The sequence below is a fragment of the Caretta caretta genome, chromosome 1 (assembly GCF_965140235.1).
Source record: "Caretta caretta isolate rCarCar2 chromosome 1, rCarCar1.hap1, whole genome shotgun sequence".
Classification (NCBI taxonomy): domain Eukaryota; kingdom Metazoa; phylum Chordata; order Testudines; family Cheloniidae; genus Caretta; species Caretta caretta.
This window is the reverse complement of record NC_134206.1, coordinates 175954852-175965431: the sequence shown is the minus strand read 5'-3', so window position 1 is coordinate 175965431 and position 10580 is coordinate 175954852. Positions and strand designations below refer to the sequence as shown.

The 10580-nt window shown below is 41.1% G+C and overlaps 1 long non-coding RNA gene across 1 annotated transcript; it reads right to left on the bottom strand.

Moving 5' to 3' along the window:
* Positions 1–3414: 3414 nt before the first annotated feature.
* On the bottom strand, positions 3415–10144 carry LOC142070573 (uncharacterized). The gene is made up of 3 exons (XR_012666445.1): positions 10046–10144; positions 6664–6825; positions 3415–3691 (listed from the first exon to the last, which is right to left on the bottom strand). It is a non-coding gene; the product is annotated as an uncharacterized LOC142070573 (long non-coding RNA).
* Between the last annotated feature and the right edge of the window lie 436 nt (positions 10145–10580).

The window sequence follows — 10580 nt, the reverse complement described above, 5'->3', positions numbered from 1 at the left end:
AAGGAAGAAATTAGCGGTTAACTTCAATGCCATTGTCCTTATTGACAGTGTTATCATCTTGCTATTAAATACAAAATTTTAGGAGCAGAGAAAGTGGTTTTTTGTTTGTTTGTTTTTTACTTTAGGATTTCATCTGAATTTCAACATCCAGCAGATTTTTTAAAAAATAATGTGTGTGGTAGCCTGGAAACAGATATTCTCCTGAAGTAAAAAGTGAATCCATAAGCTTGTACATCCATCCAGTGGGTCACAGAAGTGAGGTAGCTAAGCCAACTTGCAATTACTCCTCTGAGTCATATAGGATCTGGGTGGAGCAGCAGCTACTCCATTGTGTCACAGTAGGGAGGGGGTGGCAACCAACAAGCACCAGGTATTACAGTGGATTAGAGACATGATGAAACAAAGTGGAGTTATGGCTACTCCAGCAGCTGCGGATGTGAGGCAGAGGAGTGGAATGATTCTACTTCCTTCCAAGTTCTTGTAAAACATTGTTCCAATAACCTAATTAAGAAAATTACCTGAGCAGTCTCAGTATTTACTAGTTTACCCCATTCTCTGTTTTCCAGGATACACTTTGAAAATTCCTGATTTCTATGAATAAGGTCCCAGTTTTTAATAATAATGATAAAAAGAGTCTTAGCTCTTAAGCAGTACATTTTTCATCCATAGATCTTAACACTCTTTACAATGCCACTGCCTCTTCAAATGAATTGGACTTGCTGTCTAAAACTGCTGCCTTGAGTTTCTCACTTCCAGCTCCATCCTTGACTCCCAACAATCTGTTTTCCACTCTGTCCAAACTAAAGAAACTGCTCTCACTAAAGTCTAAACCTTCTCCTGGCCAAATTTCAGAGCTTCTATTCTATCCTTTTCCTCATTGATCTTTCAGTAGCTTTTGACACAATAAGCCACTCTCTATTTCTTAAAACCGTGTCCTCATATTCGTTTTTGTGACTGTGTTTTCCTGATTTACCTCTGACCTCTCACCTACTTCTGCTTCTGTATCTGGTTTAGTGGGTCCTCTCCCTCCTCACTCCCTTTTTCATTGTGCACCCCCTCAAAACTCTCTCCAAAGCCCCTCACCTCACTCTGTGTCCTATTTCTAGATACTCTTATCCACAAACTTGTCATTGACTATTATCTTTATGCCAGTGACTCACAAATCTACCTCCCTACTGCTGATCTATCTCTCTGCATCCAATCCAGCACTTCAGCCTGTTTTTCTGACATCTCCTAGTCGCCCACTTAAATTTAGTATGGCCAGAATTGAGCTGATCTTGCCCCCAGTAGCCTTCCCTCACCCCATTTTCACTATCACTATGGATACCACATCATCCTCCCAGTCACTCAGGCCTGTGATCTGGGTATCATCTTCACCTTGGTTCTCCCTCTAGATCAGCACATTCAGGCAGTATCTAGATGCTGTTGCTTCTTTGTACATAACATTTCAAAGATCCAGCCTTTTCTGACTGCCAAAGCTTTTGTCTGGGCCCTTATCTCATGCCTCAATTAATGTAAGTTCTCCCCTTTAACCATGATACTGCAATTTGTTGGATCATATTAAAGAAGTTCTATATTAAAATCACAAATGAGTTTGATTCCCCATAGTTTAAATTCCAGGGTATTACTAATTAAGAGGTCTCTTGATTTTTAGTACTGTTTCTCTCCCTCTCTGTGTGAAACTTGCAAGCTGCTAATTGTGTTAGTACATTCTAAGACAGAGTCTGTTCTCAAAGCAATTCTTTGTAACAACAACTGCTCACACAGAAAGAGACTCAAAGCAATACTCTGTAACAACAGGAACAGCACCCAGAGACTCCCCGCCCTTTTGTTGTATTCATCTCGCTTTGTTAACAATTGTGATTAAAATAGAGATAAAGGATGTATGTGGATGGATGCTTGGTGTGGATAATAACTGAATGATCAGGGAGGTGCCAGCCTAAGAATCCAGTGTCCATCAGTTGAAGAAGGCGTCAAGTGGAAATAACCGGAGGACCCCCGGAGGGCAGACTGGAATCCACCCAACAGCCTCAAGGACGGGAGAACCAAAGAACAAGATAACATCTGGCAGCACAGAGCTGTCAGGAATGTGCCATCTGCTGATTGATTCAGCAACAGCATGATGAAGCAATTCCCATAGACTGGCATAGGAAGAAATTCCTATAAAAATGGACTCTAGAAAGTGAGAACTTTGGGGTCTGATTCTGCAAACCAACTTCCAGGAGCATCAGATGAGCATCTGACAAGGCCCTGCTCCCTCCTCATGTCCAGGCCACCTGGCCAGTGGCTTGGCATGAGCAACTCTAAGGCTGGTAACTATGATGATAACCTTTCAGAACCTGTGTGTGTGTGTGTGTGTATGAATGAATGAATGTGTGAATAAATATGAAATTGAATGGAATGTTATAGCTATAACTGCTTACTATGATTCTTTCTGTATTCACAATAAATGTGGTATTTTGCCTTTTCCCCTTTAATAAGATCCTGCTGGTTTTTATTTTATTGGTATAACAAATTCTCCTAAAGATCATTCAAAATGCTGCTGATAAGATCATCTTCCTAGATTGTCATTCTGACCATGTCATCCCCCTTCATCTTTGTGGCTTATCCTTAGTGACGACTTCTTCTCCAGTGCACAAGCTTGTTGTCTTCTTCTGTAAGGCCCTTCATTATTTGGCTGTACCCTATCAGTTTTATTGTCTTAGCAAGCCATCAACTCCCACTTTCTCTTTGCCAATAATGTTGGTCTTTACTCCTTTACACTACTTCTCCCACAATCATCTTTGTGCTTTCTACCAGTCTGCTCCTTCCATATAGGAAAAACTGTAAAGCCGTTTTTTGTCCTCTTTAAATTCCTCCCATAGTCTTATTTCTGCCATGCTGCCTACAGAACACTGTCAGATGATGACTGGGCAATAGTGACCCGAGACTACTGCTTAGTATAGCATGCTAATTTTACTCATACTTTGACCTCCCAACATTCCCATTTGTCCATTTCATCTACCTGTTGTGTCTTATTGTAAACCTGCATCGTAAACTCTAGTTTTTTTTATCACTTGTGTATACAGTACTTAACACAATGGAGCCCTGATCTCTGATTGGGAGCCCCTAAGTGCTATTGTAATACAAATAAATTATAACAGTAACAACAACATGGTAGAGCTAAATTAAAAGACACACAACCTTTCATTTATAGCATAATGAAACTGGAGTGCCCTTTCAGAGATCTGAAAGAGCTATGTGAACCAAAGGCAAAGCCTCTCCCTTCAGCCTGAAAATGGAAAACTAGACAGATGTCCATTTTAACGAGCAAGGAAGGTTTAATGACATACCAGTGTCTTTCCATGATAAACATCTGAAAGATTTTTTTTCTTTTATGTGCAGAATTCCCCTGAAAACCACATACAAGTCTGAAAGAGCATTCAGACAGATGCGCCACTGCTGAAGTATGTGGATGTCTAGGCTCTTAGCAAATGCTCTGCACTTACCTAGACAACTGATAACACAAGCTGCACCAACAGAATATAAAGTAGTCTGTGTCTGTTTTTATAAAACTGCTTCATGTGACAGGCTTCAAAGCTTTAATGTAGTTCTGATATTAGTGTGCTCCTGGCTCCTTATATGCTCTTGTGCACATTGACATGGTATCAGCAGGGGCTCATCTGTTCCATTGTAATTATTTCATCTTTTCCTAAAGAAAAAACAAGAGACATAAACAACCCACAAAATCTTAACACTTACTAAACATGCTTTAATTTGTTTATCCTGTAGAAAGAGAACCACATCCTTCACATGTCCTTATTTAAACTTGTACTACTCTAGATCCTTGATATCACACCAACAGTTCAGTTATTCTGATCCTCCACTGTGTCTAGTATTGAAGGGCAGGAGGTCATTGTGGGGCTAGTACTGGCATCACGGTACATGTGCATGAGTCAAAGTGCACTCACAGAGCACTGGGACGCTAGTTCTGATTGCTAGCATCATGGCTGATGGTTTATATATGCAGTCCTCCTGTAGCACCAGGAGTCAGCGCTTGTGCCATATCACAGTGTGACAGACTGACAATATCCTAGACAAACCTCCTGAAATTAAGATAAACTTTATTCTATTAAATTAAACCTGATTGAATTAGAGTTAATACCTTTGGCAGTCCATTGTATTAAAAATGTCATTGTGTGTGTTATTGTGGAATTATATGTACCTTCTCTAGGAGGAGAGTGATGCTAATGTACTTCCTCCTTTACTAGCCCTTAGAAGCCATCCCCATGAAGAGGTGTGCATTAATTGATTGAAATTGGATTCTCCAGAGACCAACAGACAAAGAATGGACTTCTGAATAAACAGCTGGGTTTTAAACTGGCTCAGAGCCTTCTTCCTGATCCAGCAAATTGACAGGACTTCTGATCACCGGAGGGCCCCAATCCTTAGGGAAGGGTTGGAACATTTTGGCCTACTGAGACTCCATAAGACTGTGTGCTTGTTCTGGGCTGGAGCTGTGATGGACTTGTGAGCACAAAGGAAACCCTGTAGGTCGGGTATTGAAGGACTTCTCCTTCCAGAGTCCATGTTAGAGTTGGAATGGTGTCTGGTAAGCTTATTAGCATGCATCTAGGTTCTTTGATTGTTTTTAATATGCTTTCTTTGTAGTGCTTTTACCTTAAGAATAAAATAGGCTTGCATGGAAAGAGCTGTGTGGTAGCTTATAACTGTTGACAATCACTCTGTTATCAGTCTCTGAAGAGAAGCAAGAAGGTGTGCTTAAGCAGCCTGTCTCTCCTGGGAATATCACAGTGAAGCCAGGGAACTGTGTAGCCTGGAAATATCCTGCTCAGAAGGGAGAGGGATGAGGGTCTGCACCCAAGAAAGGCACCAGCTGTGGAGTTGGAAGCCTGAGAGTGGGTGCCTTTGCTGGACCACTGAGGAGAAATACAGAGGCAGTTGCCCTGAACAGTACAGTATTACCAGATACCACTGTGAGGAAGCACAGTTTCAATGCTGAGCTGCAGTAGGCAATGGAGATTGACAGGTTTCAGAGTAGGAGCCGTGTTAGTCTGTATTCGCAAAAAGAAAAGGAGTACTAGTGGCACCTTAGAGACTAACCAATTTATTTGAGCATAAGCTTTCGATGCATCCGATGAAGTGAGCTGTAGCTCATGAAAGCTTATGCTCAAATAAATTGGTTAGTCTCTAAGGTGCCACTAGTACTCCTTTCCCAATGGAGATTGAGAGAGAGATGCCTCATGAAGATGGACAGTTCCTATAAAATGTTAGCTTGTTGACCTTGGGAACCCTAAGGGGCACAGAGATGATCTGAATAAATACATACTCCAACATTTCTAAACGAAACCATGCTAGATTTCTAGCCATCTTCATATAGTACCACTTTTTCATTCTGTAAAAGCCACAGACAGTGCCATGTTTGACTGCTAAAATGCATGTGTTTTCTATGTTGAACTAAATGAAAAGTAAAGACTGTGTTTAGCTCTGCTTCTTACTTAGTTAAAGCTAAAATGACACATCAATGTATGTGCAAGCTGAGCCTTAATCTTTAAAGACTGTCAGAAAGTATTAGGCTTATTGTTGACAATGGCCTAGTTTCCATTGATGGGTTCATTAAAAGTTTTGGCCAGCAAAATCAGGAAAAAGTACTGACTGGCAGCCCTAAATTAAATTCAGAAAGAGCCACCCTGTTTTGTTAATCCATTCCGGGTACTTGAAAACAACTCAGCAGGATAGGGAACTAATCTTATTTCATTTCAAATGCCTGCTGGGTCCATTTAATGAGGATCATGTCTGGTTCTTCTTTAATCCAAAATAAGACTTTAAAAATATTTTGAGTCACCTTTTTGGAAAGTGAAAGTCTGGCATTGAGATACTTAGGGCCTGAATATCACCTCCATTTGGATTAGAAGAAGGGTCCCAAAGAAAGTACAAATGGGATGTGTAGTAGGAGGGGAGAAGCAAATGGTCTCCCCTTCTCCAGATCCTGTGGAAGCTCTGCTGCAGATACATTGTGGACTAGGAGTCCAGATACAGGAGTGGGGGCTGTGAGTGGGTGAGGTGTAGAGAGAGAGGACTGCTCTTCTCAGCATCACCCCACTTCATAGCAGAGAAGAATTTGCCGGGTGAGATAATGCTGACTCTCATGCTGCTTACATTGGAATGTGCACGGATGGGGAGAGGAGGCTCCAGCAGTTGGTGTGCAGCCCATCTCCTGAGGGAGCCACACTGTCATGGTGGGAGAGGGGCCCAGAGATTAATCCCAAGGTAGTGCACCTCCGTACAAATACTCTTGTCTCCCCCGAATATTGTGAGATCTGTGAAATTTCCTTCTGGTTCTCAAACATATGTGGAATAGGTGGGTCACATGCCTGCCAGTTTTAGTGGACCAAACCCCAGACCCCTATGACAGAGCAATCTGAACGGAACCCCACTAGTTTCACTGTGCTAACTTTCACAGTTTGAAGGTGATAGAGCTCTTAGGATACACTGTATCTCCCAGTTGATAAGGACTGAGGAAATCACAGTAGATACCATAGTGAACTCAATCTTTAGTTGAAGGGTGGGAAGGTCATAAAGAGATAATATCACACAGGAGAAAACTTGGGAAAAACAACGTTCATAGACAATGTAGTAGTTTAGTCAGTATTTTTCTGTTACCTTTGATAGTATCAAAACTATTTGTGCTCTATTAAGGTCTCCCTCAAGCATATTCCAGACTTTTGTTCTACTGTAGCCAACAGTGATATCACAGTCTAGTGTGTGACATCATAGTGCTATGGAAATTATGTCTCCATTTTAACAATCTCCCTCTAGGATCACCTAAGACAAAAAAAGGTGTTAAAAGGGTGAAAACTGTTTTTTAAACACCGGGGCCTAGATCTTATAGTGTGATAGTTATGATTACAAACCATGCTTGCAACTCTAAAGTGTGCTGCCCTGATCTTCCCCATTCAGCTGAGGCTACAATGCGACCCGCATAGATCCCAGATGGCCACTCTGGGGAGGGATGTCCTAACCACCCATTGCTCTCAGCCACATCCCTACTATCTACTTTAGTTTTGGGTAGCTCAGCTCACTGCTTGTGGAGTAAGCAGGATGTCATTCATAAGCCCTGACATTCATCCTGGACAGACCCAATTAATAGTGTTCTGAGCCAGGTGTCTGTTGAACTACTTACCATTGGGCAAGTGGAAGCCCATCACTAACTTGCTTACTGTAAAGTTTCCTTATCCAAATACTTTCAGCTGACCATCACCTAGACAGCTAAGCAACTGCAGAGACCTCATGCAGTGAATGAAATACAGCTATTTAAGAACTACCACAACAATGTTAAACCATGTAAACTACACAAAGTTCTTTACACAAAGCTGCAGGGTGATTCTGGAGCCTGGTGTAGAGTGCATCTTGTGGGAGCCATTTGATTCCCCTGTAGGAACTTAATGTACAGTGTGTTTCTTTAGAAGTAGCTGCCTACAATTCTCCATCTTTCTTAATGCACCATTTTAATGATGCTTCAAATTAAGCAACACTTCTCAAGGTGTATGCAATTAAATATACCTTCAAATCCCTCCCCCTTTTTGGAGCAAGAGCCATAGGCACAGTGACCAAGTGCTCAAACAGGTATTGTCCAGTGAATTGCAACTCAGACAATAGAAAAAATTGAAGCACACTGGGTAATTTAGACAGTGAAATACGTGCACACACTTTTTGTATGGCGGTCAGTCTATCAAAGGCAGTTCTCATTTCCATCACATCTACAGAGAGTCACATAGAGGGGACCTCCCCTGGTTATTAATGCACCAAGTTCCTGTTATTAACTTTAACGGTGTTTGCAAATTGCTTCATAAATTATCATGGCATACTTTGATATTTATCATTGTGAAAATTAATAAGCGGAGGATAGCTCAACAGAGTGAGTGCTAAAATCGCCATCCTACGCGGCCCTGTACCAGATGTAATCATTTCTAGCCGTGAAAAGTGGGTGCAAAATACTACTATTCTACTCGGGCAGTGTTTCACACCCGTTTTGCACTGGTGCTGATGACTACACACAGTGCAGGGCAATGAAGACTCAGTCCCCATTCTGTTCACAAGGAAAAATATATATAGCTATCCTGACAATGGTCAAAGTTCTGCTACCTAGAATCACCATTTGGAAAGGGTACATCACAGAGAATGAAGATAACGCCATATACATAACACATACTATTCATAAATGAAATTGACATGTTCATGCCAGGATGCTGGAATAATTTGCTTAGTACGGGTGCTGAGAACCATTGAACCAAACCGTAAACCCTATATATGATGGAAACCACTTCAAGCCAAGGGGTGCAGTAGCACCCCCAGTTCCCCTAGTTCCAGCATCTATGGTTCATGCTGAAGAAATCTTTGACCCGAAGGCCTGTTTTTAAAATGAACAGGCTATGACACTGAGCCAGCTTCTCCTAGCTGAAACAAAATCTCCACAACCAAATATTCGTTTCTCCCCATGCATCTCTGCTGTTTCTCCAACACTACACAGTTTGGAGGCAGAGTCAAACAGCTCCATGTTATTCTCTCTGGCCTGGAAGAGGTTGGCAGGCAGCCCTCTTCCTACATGGTTCTCCCTCCTAGTAGGGAAGAGATGGAACCTTTGCTGTTCTTCTTTCCAGAACTTGTCCTGATTAGCTGAGGGGGAGCTATGCCCCACTCTACATGACAAGGCACCTTCCTGGTTCCAGGCCCTAAAGAGAGCAATTGCCGTGGGTTTTTCTAGACCCCAGCTGTTACCCTGGTACCACTTATCTTCTCATAACATTTGTCAGTCATTTCCTAGATTTCTGTCTGCTGCAGAACTGGAATGAGCAGCCTGGCTCCTGAGACTTCTCCCTTTGGCCTTAAAGGTCCATATACCACATTATAAGTTTGTTAAAAATGGGCAAAGACTAAGTTTTCATAAAATATATCTTCATCTTTAGCAAGACCTCTATGTACCTATCTCTGTCTAGGGGAATAAGGATGTCCTCAGCAATGGCTGGTTCAATGTCCTCCTCCTCCGTTGCTACATTTTTCGAGACCTGCAATATTGGTCAGACTCTTCACATCCACAGAGCCAAAATACCTTTTCCGGTGCCGTGCTGACTACAGCCTTAGCTTGTTGTAGCAACAGAATTGCAGCTATCTGATGTCACAGTTACGCTCCATGTTGACATGAGTGGAAAATTTGAGCCCTTTACTCAAATGAGGTGCTTCACAATCACAGAACAATACTATAAGGGCAGTGCACAAAATCACTTTCCCCTATAATTGTGAGAATAAAACAATTAGTAACAAATGTGTAAAGTTAACTTTTCATGACTTTTATTTTTTCATACATTTTATACTTCCTATGATGTCCATGGCAAATTATCCATGTTATCAGTTCAAGACAGTTATGCACCATAATCCCAACAACTGCTATTCCTATATGTTACACAGGTCAAGGCATAAAGACACTGTCAGTAACCACAATTATCTCCCATTCACTGACAATAGTTCTACATCCCCATTGCATACAGAGCAATATGCCATTTGGCAGTGTAAATTCTGCAAAAATTATATCAACTAAGAAGAAAAGAAGGTGGTTCTTACTTTACACATAACAACATCACACTATTACTTACTTCATATCTGTATTCATAAATAATAACTGAAAGTTTAAACAGCAAATAATTGTCATCCAATTTCTGATGGTCAAACCAAAACCTTCACACATACAGCATTCAGAAAAAAATCCAAAGCCTGTAAATACTGTCATGTCACAGTTATCAAAACTATTTTCTCAGGTATAAACTGGGCACACAGGAAAGAAAGCCAGAACTCTAGTAGATTACTTCCCCAGTAACAGATTGCAACCATGTAATTTTTACGTTATCTTTCAGGAAACAAAAACAAAAACATGAACTTCTTGCAACTACATTCCTTTTGAGTTAAAATGTGACGTTCTCCCCTAATCAATTCGTAATCTGAAACGTAAACCTGACCATATACATGTTTTTGCAATTCAGTTATTACATACCATTAGATTTAACTCCATCCCGTGAGGCCACCTTTTACAAACCACAGAACGATGCTGTGACAAAAGCTATGTAATCATGGAATATTCAAAGACTATTATATTAACTTTATAAATGATATATGTATCTGTAAGGGCTTGTTAGTGATTATACTCCTGGCTAAATGGGTAAGATAAACAATGCTTCCTGCAGGAACTAAAAACATTAGGGGGTAATTAATGCAAATCCTCAATACTGAAACAATGCAAGTAACATGTCTTTTTAAACTCCTCACCCCCTCTCCCGCAACCAAGCACAGAGAATGCTTTGGTCTGGTGGTTCAAAGAACTAAGAAAACAAAGAACTCAAAGCTGCATAAAACGACAGCCTGGATCTGGGAGAGACACCATCTGAGAGTGTAAAGGCATTAAACAATGACCAACAGAAACAGGCCCTGTGGAAGGACTTGAAATATTTTAGACCTGCCAGGGTCTTCATGTGAAAGATGCATGACCATCTTCGTAAGCGGGGCATGCATATAAACTATTTATCGTTTTC